General features: G+C 40.6%; 1 pseudogene; it reads left to right on the top strand.

Moving 5' to 3' along the window:
- Positions 1 to 5,465: 5,465 nt before the first annotated feature.
- Positions 5,466 to 10,905, top strand: LOC133830490 (ABC transporter A family member 2-like; annotated as a pseudogene).
- Positions 10,906 to 14,638: the final 3,733 nt, after the last annotated feature.

Genomic DNA, 14,638 nt, shown 5'->3' with positions numbered 1-14,638 from the left:
TGAGTATGAAATAAACGACCTAAGAGTGCCGAAATTAATATTGGCGCACAAGGACGCAACTCGGCCACTGGTAGCTGAGGTTAATTAAATAATCACTTAGCTTGGCCTAAGTGAGCCAGAGTCAGTGGGTTGAACACTGGGCTCGGCCTAAGTGAGCCGAAGACAGTGAATTAATCAGAGGGTGCGGCCTAAGGGCTTCGACCCTAGTTGTTGAATGATATGTTTATTGTTGTTAATCTGATGATTATGACATGTTAAATACTTGGTTAAGAGACTGTTGATTCATCTATTATTATCGCTGATTATGAGAATGTTGTGGACTGCTGAGTATCTGGTTATGCTTTGTGAGTTATTTGATTACTGTTATTGATAATGCCCTGTTATATGGTTTTCTTGCTGGGCCTCGACTCACGGGTGCTACGTGGTGTTGGTAAAGGCAAGGGTAAGATGAATCAACCATGGGTTGGAGAGCTATGGGGGCGAGGTGTACATTGTCAGCTGCTCGATCACCACAGTTGAGGGATTGTGCAGAGACGGAAACCTAAAATGTGTATTTTGCCATTAGAGTGGCTTGGTTTATTTATGACACTTGGAGATTTTGTCAATACATCTTGTAAACCCTGATTTGGGATCCCATGTACTAAATATTCATTTTAATGAAAACGACCTGTTTATTGCCTCAATCTTTTAATCCTAACCTCTTTATGACTTTAGATACACATTTTTATTTAAATGACTTGGTTAGCAAGTCTTGCACTATTTTAAACACACAGTGTAACAGTCTTGATTATCTGGGGCGTTACATATTCCATGTTTCTATGCTTCGGAAGTACATCTCAGATACGACACATGTGTTGAAGTATGAAGATTTAGAATTGCAGACATATTTGTCTTATGAGGAGCGACCGATGCAGATCTTAGACAGGAAAGATAAGGTTCTACGGAACAAGATGATTCCTCTGGTTAAAGTGTTATGGAGGAATAGCAGGGTCGAGGAAGTGACCTGGGAACTTGAGACAGCAATGCAGGATCAGTATCCCGAGTTATTCAGGTAAATTTCGAGGACAAAATTCTCAGTAGGAGGGGATAGTTGTAACGATCCAAAATCACTAATAAGACTTAAGGGTCTTGATCGGTGTGCCGGGAGGGGATAATTGGTTTATGTGTGATTTAAATGATTAAATGCATGATTATGTGATAAGCATGATTATATGATTATATGGATATGTGAAATGCATGTTTATGAGTATTAATAAGCATGTGGGTCTTGTTTAGCTTATAGGGGCATACTTGTAATTTTGGCCCATTGAGGGCATAAATGTGATTATTTGTGGTAAATTGTTGAGACCACATTATTATGTGGATGTATTTGCAGCATACGGCTCGAGGCGATCCTAGTGAGCGGTTTAGTGAAATAGTCACGACGGGGATTTATACCTGGCTCGGGTGAGCCTGAGGGTATTTATGGGAATTTGGGAAATATATTAAGATTTTTAGACATTGGGGAAAATAATTGGTGATTAATTAGATGACGAGATTTAAGTGGTAAATATTAGGGACACTCGAGGAATTAGCGAGAATTGGGAGCTAATGACCAAAATACCCTTAGATTGATTAAAAGACTTGGATTTAATTGGGAGGACAAAAGAGTCTTTTGGGCTATTAGAAGATATACTTGATATACCTGACTTCTTTTTAGAGCATAAGGTAAAGTTGTAGAAAACTAAAGGAAAAGAAGAAAAAAAAACCGAACTCTCTCCCTCTTCCTCACGATTTCTTTCCCTCTCACTCTCCCTTGAAGATTTTGAAGCTGAGGACTTAAGAGGAAGTTTAAGCTAGGCTTAAGGTTTTGATCCTTGGAGTAGCTAAGGGATTCAATTGGAATTAGTTTCCAAATTAAGGTAAGATTTATGGTTTTTTCTAAGTTTGCTGAACTTTGTGGAAAATGGTTTCTGAGTTTGGTTTAAAATGGAAGTTTAAAGGTTTAAACTTGGGAATTGGAGAAAATAAACTTGGGAGGAACACTGAGGGAAATCTAGGGTCGGATTCATTCATCAGAGGTAACAATTTCTGATCTTGATTATCTGGGTTTTCTGGTTTTCAGATGAAGTTCTTGAGCTACAAGCTCAATTTTGGTTTTCTGTGTTTAATGATGCTATTAGTTAAGTTTTTTTTATGTTGTTAGGTGGTTTTGGGTGAGATATAGTGAGTTATAGGTTTAATTTTGAGTTTGGTTGAGGTTTGGGTAAGATGTTTGGAGTTTTGGCTCGAGGAACTTCAATGGAAAAACCCAGAATTTTGCATGTTCGAGTTGCAGTGCTGTAGCGCTAGGCTGGGATCGCTACAATGCTAGGCTGTGTTCCTGGGGGCCTGGGTTTCTGTCTGTAGCACTGTATCGCCTTCTTCTAGTGTTGTAGCCCTACCTTGCCTCCAGAACATGGTTTTTGGGAATTCTTTTAGGGTTTTTGCTTAGGGGCTCAAGGGTCGATTCCACCACCTCGTTTGGTGGAATTGAGCTTCTCGAGAGCTTGGGATTGGTTCCGAAGTTGGGTTACAGAATTGAATTTTAATAAGGGTTCTATTTTACGGTTGTGACTAGGTGTACGCTAGGGCTCAGGCGAGATCGTGCTCGAAGGTCGTCTCAATTAGCCAAAGCACTCAGAATCAAAGGTAAGAAAACCGCACTCGTGTGTGATTGTTGGGACTAAGGGCTCCCTATATTTGAATGTAATTGTTGTATGATTATGATATACCATAAGAGCATGATATAAACGGCCTAAGAGTGCCAGAATTGATATTTGCGCACAGGACGCGGCTCGGCCATTAGTAGCTGAGGACAACTTAATAATCACTTAGCTCGGATTAAGCGGGTCGGAGTCAATGGGTTAAACACTGGGCTCGGCCTAAGTGAGCCAAAGATAGTGGGTTAAATAGAGGGTGCGGCCTAAGGGCGTTAACCCTGAGTATTGGATGATGAACATTGATATGTTATTATTTTTGTTTGTTGATTATAACTTGTTTAATACTGAGATGAATGGCTTATGAATAATTGTTTGACCTCTCTGAGTAGATGACTGTTATGTCATGCTGAATACCTGGTTAACAACTTTATGGATTATTGGCTTGTCTATATCATTTATGCTCTGCATTATGGTTTTCTTGTTGGGCCTTGGCTCACGGGTGCTACGTGGTGCAGGTAAAGGCAAGGGTAATGTGGACCAGTCCTCGGTTGGAGAGCTTTGAGGCATAATGTACAAAGTTAGTTGCTTGGCCACCATGGCCGATGGATGGTACAGGGACAGGAGATCCTAAAGTGTCTATTTTGCCATTAGAGTGGCTTGTGGTTGTACATAAACTTTGAAATTTTGTAAATTGTCCTTTAAAACCTGTTTTTGGGATCCCATGTATTAAACATTTATTTTAATGAGAATTTTCCTGTTTATGACCAAAATCTTTTAACCCTAACCTGATTATGACTTTAGGATCACGTTTTCAACTATATATATTTGATTAGCAAGTCTTGCACATTTATAATCACATCGTGTAACGACCTTGGTTATCCAGGGTGTTACAATTTAAATGGAAAAATATTTACAATAATGTTCGGGGCTCGAGCGTTGATTGTTTATACCCTAATAAACTATGGCACGCAAGCCCACATAGCTAAAAATTTTGTATACAAATTACTAGGGCCCTTGCCTTGGAGGAACCTCTACCACCAGCTCAATCACAGAATCGACCTCGGGGATGCGACCCGCCGCCACAACTTCCCTCTCCTGGGCTGCCCTGGCCTCCTTCGCCTCAAGGCCTGCCTCGAGTATTGTCCTCATATTGGGCTCCTCGGTGAATGAGAGATCCATGTCTCTGTTGCTTTGCCACGCAACAAAGAGTGTATCGTCAGCTATCACGTCGAGGTCCTTTTCCAATTCCTCTGCTCGGAGATGGAGGTCTTCAGCCTCCCTCACGACAACTTCGGCACAAGTGGTTGCACGTGCAACGTTCTCCTTGGCCTTGATCAGCTCCTCAGGCCCGGCCAAAGACTCCACCTGGCTCAATTGGAGCTCTTCACGGGCCTTAGCTAGCTCCTCCTCCACCGCACGGGTGCAAATCATGACATCTTCTAATAACTTGGAGGAGGTGTCCTTCAGAGTGGATATCTTTGACCGCTCGGTGGCCAGCATAGTCTTCGTCTCACGGACAACAATTATCACATAGTATAAAAAGTTACTCTTATAATTCCAAGTTATCACGAATAACTTGTTAGAAAATGATATTATTTAGTGTACTGCATAGTTATTTTTAAAAGCTACATTTTTGTTGCTTTTGATAAATCAATTAAGATACCAATTTGTTACCTTTTGATATATGACTAAATTTTTTAGTATGACACAAATTTAAAGTAACCAACAAACTTAGTGAATTACCAAATTTTTTCTTCTTCTTATGTTCTATTTAAAAATTACCAAACAATATCCTGAAATATCTATTTTAAAAAAATTACTTGAAATATTTTTAAATAACTTTAAAGTTATTTAGAATGTCATATGGTATCTTTTAAATGTAAAATAGAAATATAAATTTTGTTAAAGTTTAAAATTTAGTAATAGAATATAAAAAAAACTAAAATATTGTTTTTTATTTTGGTCATCTCTTCCGGTGACGACGAAAAAACATATGCTTCCACATTTCAAAATGATTATCTTGAAGAGTAAGTCATGATAATACCACTTTTGAGCCTCACTGACTAGCGATATGACCGGAAATGATTTTTGAAATTAAGAGGAAGAGAGAGAATGTAAGAAACTTAAAAAAAAAACTACTAGGAGAGAAAGAGAGTAACGTGAAAAAAAAAAAAAAATTGACAATGATACTACCTTAACAATATTTATGGAAATTAAATTATTTACTGTATTTTTGTAATTAAATTGTAAAAAAAAGGTGTGATGGGTAAATTTCTCTTAATCTAATCTAACCAATCGACTCCAATCGTGCCACCCCAGCCAAATGAGTCCAAAATTGTACATCAGTTTGGAAACGTGAAATCATATTTGGGCTTTAAGGGTAAATGAGCATCAGATGGTAACTATCAGGAAGAGATTGGAAGTTTGATTTGGTTGGGTGACAAATAATTAGGGGTGAGCATCGGTCATTTTGGACGGTTTTTTTACTGCATAAAATTTAGAATTTAGAATTTGGTTTTTAATCTGGATTGCTGCAATTCAAAAATCGATTGACCAAACCAGTTAAAATTAATCGACCAAACCAAATTTCTTATTTTTTAAAATTTAAAAAAAAAAGTTTGAAAGTTTTAGTTAAAAAACAAAATTTTTAGATTGTTAGAATTTATTTTTGTGTATTTTCAAAACATAAATATATAGGGCAAAATTTCATATTTTTTTGTAATTTTATTTAATAATTTTAATAATTAATAATTATATAATATTATATTATTATATACGGTTGGTTTCGGTTCCTCCGATCGGTCTGGACAAAATTTACTTTCATCACCGCCCAAAACAAAACCCCGCCTTTCCAATAGAGTAACAACGACTTCACAAATCATAACCTCCCAATCAAATTCAAATCCCAAAGAAGAAGATCAAAATCATAACCACCATGGATTTACAGAGCGGTTGTCCTTTACTATTCCAACAGTACAAGGCGCTTTTCAAGAAGAATTTCTTGCTTTCATGGCGGAGCAAGACGGCCACTTTCCTCCAAATATTCGCCTCTTTCTTCTTCATCTTCCTCATCTTTGCAATCCAGAGGGCTATCGAGGCTCGCTTCTCTTCATCCACCGCTTTCAACAGCGTTCCCAATCCTCAACCTCAGCTCTCTTTCCCCATCCCGCCGTGTGAGGACAAGTTCTATGTTAAGCTTCCTTGTCTCGACTTCGTCTGGAGCGGTAATGGAAGCGCTAGGGTTCGGGCCATTGTCGACGCCATTTTACTGAATAATCCTGGAAGGCCGATTTCTTCCAATAAGGTACAGTTAAAGCTTGCTTCCGTTGATACTTTTCCTTCGGCAATTTGTCTTTTTTCTCGTGTTTGGGTGGGGAGAAAAAGAAAAAATGGAGAGAATTGATATTAAGACAGAAAATCTTTGATTTATAGTATTGTTTAATTTCAAGTTTGTCTCTACATGTAAATTTAACCAAATTTTATCCTTTACTTGCCACGTGGCATTTCCGTCCTTGACTTGTTTATTTTATTTTAATTTTTTTAAAAGAAGCTGATTTCTTTTCTTTTCCTGTGTAAACAAACAATGTTCTGTTATGAGATTTTTTGTAGATATAATATTTTACTCATAAAAATACTATTATAATAAAAATCCCAACTGTTTATATAAATCTGATCGATATGTAATAAGACAATTTTAATATGTTACTATACTTTGAATGATAGATCCCAACTGAGAGTACAAAAAAGTAAGTATAACTTTGTTCTTCGATGATTTTTAATTGAACAATTTTTTTATAAGCAAAAATCTACAAGGAGTAGTTTGAATTGATTGTTAATGATTATAAAACTGCTCTGGCTGTGCCATGTTTGGGCAGGTTAAATCATTTAGAACAGTAGCTGAAGTAGATGAATATCTGTTTAATAAACCTATGACCTGTCCGGGAGCTTTGCATTTTGAGGAAAAAAATGCTACTGTAATTAGCTATGGCGTTCAGACCAATTCATCTTACGTGAGTAAGCGAGGATATTATGAAGACCCCGCATTTAAGTTTCAAATCCCACTTCAGTTTGCTGCAGAGCGTAAAATAGCAAGGTCTCTCATTGGAGGTATTAGAATTAGTGTACTGTTGTTCTATATGCTTTCTAAAAGTTATTATACAATGTACTTACAATCACATACATTCTCCTTTGACTTCATGTTTAGTTCCAAACTTTAGCTGGGCTATCAATCTTGTGGAATTTTCTCACCCAGCGAAGGAAATCTTCTCTGCAATGGATACAATAGGACCAACATTTTTCTTTGCAACTGCCATGTTTGGATTTGTACTCCAGATTAGTTCTTTGCTCACCGAGAAAGAACTAAAACTGCGCCAGGTGTTCTTTACTAGGAGTTAGCATTACTGAATATTTTAAAATGACTCGGATTTTTATTCTGCTTTCTTGTTTTAACATGCAGGCTATGACCATGATGGGTCCTTATGATTCCCCTTACTGGTTTTCATGGCTCACATGGGAGGGGATTCTTACCCTTCTCTCATCACTTGTTCTTGTTCTTGTTGGCATGATGTTTCAGTTTGAGTTCTTCTTGAACAATAGTTTTGCTGTTGTATTTCTTGTGTTCTTTCTATTCCAACTCAATATGGAGATTGGTTCCTATCATATATTGTTCATAGTTTTCATTTATACTTCTTGTTATTGTTATTTTTATTTTCTCTATTAGGGAAGGATTTCTTCTTAATAGTAACTTTTATTTCATTATTTCTAATTTTGGATTGCAGCTTGGCTTTGCCTTCTTGTTGTCATCCTTCATGACTAAGGCATCTTCATCTACAACTGCTGGTTTCTTTGTATTTATTGTTGGATTTGTAACTCAGGTAAGCTTCCCTCATTAGTGTTTTCTAGATTCAAGAAGAGGAGTAATCATTAGAATAGTAACATCAGTTACCATTTTGTCATTGCAGCTTGTTACAGGATTCGGATTTCCATACTCTTCTGGCATATCTAAACATGTCAGAATCATTTGGTCATTCTTCCCACCTAATCTTCTAGCTGAAGCCTTAGCTTTACTTGCTGGAGCAACTTCCACTTCTCAAGATGTTGGGGTTAGCTAGAGTAGACGAGCAAAATGTGCGCCAAATGACAACGTGTGTGTCATAACAATTGTATGAGGAGAAATTGGTGCTCAAAGTTTCGAATTCAACATTGTCTACTCAAATTCTTAGCAGTTGCCTCTTCTTTTTCACACTAATTTAATTTTAGAAACATTACTTCGCAGGATGATATTTATAAGTGGCTGGTGGCTACTTTCTTCCTTTGGTTGGTGTTGGCAATCTACTTCGATAACATTATCCCTAACATATATGGTGTAAGAAAATCTGTGTTTTACTTTTTAAAACCTGGGTATTGGTTTGGAAAAGGTGGAAACAAAATGGAAGGTAAATTGAGTTTAAATTATGTTTATACAGTTATACTTGAGTTTTTTTTTGTTGATTGATACTGGTGACTTGATACCTTCTCCACTTTCTCTTCACAGAGGGTGGCATTTGTAGCTGTGTAGGCTCTCTTCCACCACAGGAGAATATTTCCCCAGATGATGAAGATGTCCTTGAAGAGGAAAACCTTGTAAAACAACAAACTAGCGAGGGTGTTAATGACCCCAACATTGCTGTTCAGATACGTGGGCTGGGAAAAACTTACCCTGGGTCCATAAACACTGGTTGCTGTAAATGCAAGAAAAATTCTCCTTACCAAGCTCTGAAGGTAAAAACCTGTGTTTGATTATAGATTTTAGCAAGGTTGGTGATAGTCGCGAAAATTGTATAGGTTAGCTATTGGCATTCTCTGACAATATTTATTCAGTGCAGTATCTCACTAGATGAATAATTGGTGCTTGTGTCTAGCTATACAAATATTCATCATCAAAATACATTTTTCTTTTACAGAAAGAAGTTTTGATTGCCAAGTTGCATTAAGGAGCAAAAGACACAAAAATCTCATAAGAATAAGAATAATGCATAAGAGATGTGAAGTTCTGTTTAGTTAGTTTTTTTTTTTTCCTTTTCTGTGTAATAATTAAATTATCATAGCAATAAGCTGAAAATATTTCCTACAACTTTTAGGGCTTGTGGGTTAACTTTGCAAAAGATCAGTTGTTTTGTCTACTTGGACCTAATGGAGCAGGGAAAACCACAGCAATTAATTGTTTGACTGGAATCACCCCAGTGACTAGTGGAGATGGTATTCTGTCGACTATTATTAATGTGTTCATCTATCAACATAAATGAGTGTAATCTTACACTTGTCTTTTTCTTGCTGGCAATTGTTTACTGGCATGGTAACAGCATTGATATATGGGCTATCTGTGCGAAGCTCCATTTGCATGTCTAAAATTCGAAAATTGATAGGAGTTTGTCCCTAGGTGATCCTCTCTTATAATGTGTTTCCTTTGTATTGTGTGTGCAGAATATCTCATTATTGTCTTGTCAAGAATACAAATAGGTCTTATTTTCAATATTTAGCAGTATTCAGAAAACTGACTAATCTATCTTTGTATTTGTGTCTGTTTCATAGTTTGATATTCTTTGGGACACACTTTCTGGGAAAGAACACCTTGATCTCTTTGCCAGTATTAAGGGCTTGCCCCCAGCCTCAATCAAATCAGTATGTAACACAATTTATAGTGTGTGGAATAGGGATTGTGTTTGGTAATTTTCTCACATGCTTCATTACTAACAGAGTTTAAGATGTCTCACCATCATGTAATGCCATTGTTAAGCCATTGTGATTCTTTAGATTCTACATTTTTACTAGAGCGCTTTTCTGAAATGCAGGTTATTCAAGCATCACTTGCAGAGGTGAGACTCACCGAGGCAACCAAAATAAGAGCTGGCAGTTATAGTGGAGGAATGAAACGTCGACTTAGTGTTGCAATAGCCCTTATTGGTGATCCGAAACTAGTCATATTAGATGAACCTGTAAGTAGTTGAGACCGTTCTTCTTTATTGCTATGTTTTTTTTTCCTATGTTTCCTTAGCTACTCAAATTAGGTGAATACTTTGTTATGTAATTTTCAATTTGATTTACAGACAACGGGTATGGATCCAATAACAAGAAGACATGTGTGGGATATTATAGAAAATGCTAAGAATGGGCGTGCAATAGTTTTGACAACACATTCAATGGAAGAAGCTGACATTTTAAGTGATCGGATTGGAATTATGGTAAAGGGTAGGTTACGCTGCATTGGGACCTTAATCAGATTGAAGTCCCGTTTTGGGACTGGTTTTATTGCTAATGTGAACTTTTCTGGTAGCAACAATGGACAAACGGCCAACAGGGATGTTGTTGATACAACTCATCATGAGGCTGTGAAGCAGTTCTTTAAGCATGTATGTTGACTAAACCAATTGTTCATAATTTTCTTTTCTTTTACTAATAAATAGTTCATTTCTAACTTGATGAATGTTTTGGCAGCATTTAAATGTTCTTCCAAAGGAGGAGAATAAATCATTTTTGACCTTTGTCATTCCTCATGATAGAGAGGTGCTTTTACCGGTATGTTTCTGAATTTTTATTCTTTTTGCGTGCATTTTTTTGTAATTTCCTTTTTCCATATTGTTCCTTTAGCTTGAAGAAGTTTTCTTAAATATAGCAAAGCAAGCAGAATTAGAAACTGCAACAGCTGAAGGTAGACTTGTTACTCTTACTTTAACAACATTTGGAACATCAATTGAGGTAAGCCTAAATTACTGCTAGTTTTCAGTTATTTTATTACTCCTTTTTCCAAAGATTATGGTGTACATATGGGGCCTTCTTACTCTATAGTTTTGAAATGTAATGTAGATACCAGTGGGAGCTAGGTTTGTGGGAATTCCAGGAACCGAAACTACAGATAATCCTAGAGGGAATATGGTAGAAGTATATGATAGACCTCCCTTAACGTATGTCTATGCTAGGAGGCACAAGAAGGCACACGTAGAGAGGGCTGTAGGGGATAATACACTCTAAATCTGTTATGTGGGTTTTGTTTGGGTAGTACCTAGGTGCACCGTTTACCATAGAGGGCAAGTATAAATAAGAGGATTATTTTCTTTTTGTTATTCAGCTAGCTTGTAAGAAGAATCATCTCTGTAAGGAGGGTCCAGGTTCTCTAATTTCCTGGTTACTACTATAATACAATTTTACTTCTTCTCTCTGGTTTGCTGTCTTGCCTATTGGCTCTGTTTGGTTCTAATTCAGGTAGGCAAGGTCCTATCAATTGGCATCAGAGCACTCGTTCATGGGGCCTAAGAAGGACACGGTAGCCGAACTTATTGACGAGATGGTGGGTGCCGAAGTCTCCGATCTCCGTTCGGATGTGATCAAGCTCAATGAAGGATTCACCAAATTGCAGCAGGAACTTCAATCTTCCATTGACCAATCGGTGGCCAAGCATTTGGACACAGCCCTGTCCAAGCACATGGAGGCGATGGCGGCGCAGCTATCCCAGATGCTCAATCTTCCTGCTCGAATTCCGCCAGAGGCAGTTGCGACTAGTGTCGACCGCCAACGACGTGCGGTTGAGGGCCATGCCTCGTCGATTGGCGAACCCAGCTCGATCGGAGCACCACCACCAGCTACCCACCACTCACCCGTACCTTAGCGACCACCGACGCTCCATTCCGTGCCCCAGGGTATTCCCACGACTGCACCTCCGATTCAATTGGGTTCATTCTATTCGGGTCCGTTGCCCAGCCAAGATTTTCGTCTACCACGGATGGAAATTCCAGTGTTTAATGGGGAGAACCCCGATGGGTGGATCTACCGTGCCGAGCGATATTTTCTTCTCTCGAAGATGACGGAGGCGATGATGCTAGAGACGGCTATCGTGGGTCTCGACGGCGACGCTCTGTCTTGGTTCCAGTGGGAGAACCAACGGAGGCCGATCTCGTCGTGGAGTATGCTGAAACAGTTGGTTCTTCTTCGATTCCGAGCAGTCCTGGTTGGGTCGTTGTATGAGGAGTTCTTGTCCGTCGTTCAGATCGGCGATGTGAAGGACTACCGAGTCCGATGGGAGGTGCTGGCTTCCCGTGTCCCAGACGTGCCGGACCATATACTGGAAGGATCATTTGTGAAGGGCCTTAAGGAAGAAGTGAAGGCTGCCCTACATATCCTTCAGCCCAAAGGCTTAGCCCAAGTGATGGAAACGGCCCAACGGGTAGAAGAGGGTCATCACTTACTGACCTTGGGCCCACTCACCAGGCCCACTCACTCCAAGCCACACTTGAGCCCCATCATCCCCACGCGATCGCCTTATGGGTCGTATCTCGCTCGATCTCTTCCCCATGTATCGTCGCCTAAACCAGGAGGTTCCTCCTCCGCATCACTGGGTCCAACGGTCTCAAAGGCAGGTAGCGTTCGTCCTTCGAGCTCCTAGTCTTACCGCCGACTGTCCGAGACGGAATACCAGGAAAAACGAGCACGGGGGCTCTATTTTAAATGCGATAAGAAATTCCACCCAGGCCATGATTGTCAGCAGAAGCTCCTCCAAATCGAACTTGTCCCAGATAGCGAAGAAACTGAGCCACCCAAGGAAACCCTGCCCCTGTCGCCGGAGTCAGGGGACACCATTGTTTCAGATGAAAATTTAGCCACCTTGTCGCTGAATTCTCTCATTGGGATTACGTCCACACATACGATGAAATTGGCAGGACAGATTGGACAACAACAGGTTACGGTTCTCATCGACAGTGGGGCCACCCATAATTTTGTCTCCACAGCAGTCGTACATGCAGCGGGACTCCCTATTACGGCTACAACTTGTTACGGGGTATTATTGGGTACAGGCGGTAAGGTCCGAACGGAAGGCATTTGCGCTCAGGTGGAACTTGATTTGGGAGCCATTCGGGTGGTGACTGACTTTCTCCCTCTCGAACTCGGGGGGGCTGATGTCATATTGGGCATCAAATGGCTGGAAACTCTAGGGAATATGCAAGTAAATTGGCGTACCTTGGTGATGAAATTCGAAGTGGATGGTTCTTGGGTGACGTTGCAAGGAGACCCCAACCTTTGTAAATCACCAATATCCTTGAAGGCTATGGTTTTAGCAGTGGAAAAAGGAGCTGAGGGTTACTGGGTCCACTTAGGCGCCTTGGCAGCTGATACAGCACCCGACACTTCCTCCTTAAACCCACCCGTGGCACAATTACTTGCTCAATACCTAGATGTGTTTGAGATGCCTCCCGGTCTTCCTCCCGTGCGCGCTAGGGAGCACTCTATTCCACTGAAACCAGGCACGCAGCCCATTTCATTCAGGCCATACAAATACGCTCACATTCAGAAAAATGCGATTGAGCAGATGGTGCGAGACATGTTTCAGGCAGGTCTTATTCAGCCAAGTACGAGCCCTTTCTCGAGTCCAGTATTGTTGGTCAAGAAGAAGGACGGCAGCTGGCGGTTCTGTGTGGATTATTGCGCCTTAAATCGCGAGACGGTGGCTGACAAATTCCCCATTCCCGTGATTGACGAACTTTTGGATGAGCTCCATGGCGCTAAGTTTTTTTCGAAGCTGGACCTAAAATCTGGGTACCATCAGATACGCATGGCTCGCTGTGATGAATAGAAAACGGCCTTCCGCACTCACGAGGGCCACTATGAGTTCTTAGTGACGCCCTTCGGCCTCACAAATGCGCCAGCCACTTTTCAGGCTCTTATGAATGATTTATTCCGTGATTTTCTGCGAGACTTTGTGCTGGTATTTTTTGATGATATTCTTGTGTACAGCCCGTCTATGGACACTCATTTGACTCATTTGGAATTAGTTTTACAGCGCCTACGAGACCACAGACTGTACGCCAACCGCAAGAAGTGTATTTTTGCCCAGCCGGAAATAGAGTACCTCGGTCATGTGATCTCGGCAGAAGGGGTTGTTGCCAACCACTCCAAGATTCAAGCCATGCTGAACTGGCCCGTCCCTCGCACTCTCAAGGACTTGAGAGGTTTTTTTGGGTCTCACCGGCTACTACCGGAAATTTGTCCAGAACTATGGGAGTATTGCCCGCCCACTTACGGATTAGTTAAAGAAAGATGCCTTCCATTGGTCTCCTGACGCTCAGGCGGGGTTTGAAAGATTGAAGGTAGCCATGTGTTCCATTCCTGTATTGGCCCTGCTCGACTTCACCGTTCCTTTCACTCTAGAGGCTGATGCATTGGGCATGAGGCTCGGGGCAGTTTTGATGCAAGTTGGTCACCCGGTGGCTTATTTCAGTCGTGTTCTGTCACCCCGGGCACGCCTGAAATCTATTTATGAGCGCGAACTAATGGCCATCGTGTTGGCCATTCAGAAGTGGCGTCCTTATCTTCTGGGCAGGAGGTTTGTCGTTCGTACCGATCAACGTAGTTTGAAGCACCTCCTCGAGCAGCGTTTGGTGGCCATGGATCATCAAAAGTGGCTGACCAAAATTCTGGGTTATGACTTTGATATCCAATATAAACCAGGCGGTGAGAACCGTGCCGCTAATGCGCTATCGCGGGTTGAACCAACTTTCGCCCTCGTTGCCATTACAGTGCCCAACATCCTTTCCCTTCCAGATTTGCAGAATCACATAGCGACAGACCCAGCTCTTTCTAAGGTACTACATGAGCTGTCCAAGGGTGCTGATTGTGGAGGATATTCCTTGGTTCATGGGTGTCTCAAGTTCAGAGGCCGTTTGGTGTTACCCGCGTCTTCTCCGTTTATTACATTGCTCCTGCAGGAATACCATGGCAGTACTGTGGGTGGACATTCAGGGGTTTTTAAAACATTCCAGCGGTTGGGGGCAGATTTTTATTGGTGGGGTATGTGCCGGGATGTAGAGAAATTTGTGGCTGAGTGTTCAGTGTGCCAACAGAATAAGTATTTGGCGCAATCTCCAGCGGTCCTATTGCAGCCATTACCGATCCCTGAGCAAATTTGGGAGGATATCTCAATGGATTTCATC

Source organism: Humulus lupulus, chromosome 4 (assembly GCF_963169125.1).
Source record: "Humulus lupulus chromosome 4, drHumLupu1.1, whole genome shotgun sequence".
NCBI classification, from domain to species: Eukaryota; Viridiplantae; Streptophyta; class Magnoliopsida; order Rosales; family Cannabaceae; genus Humulus; species Humulus lupulus.
Note: the sequence above shows the minus strand (reverse complement) of the source record. Positions and strands in the feature narration are given on the sequence as shown.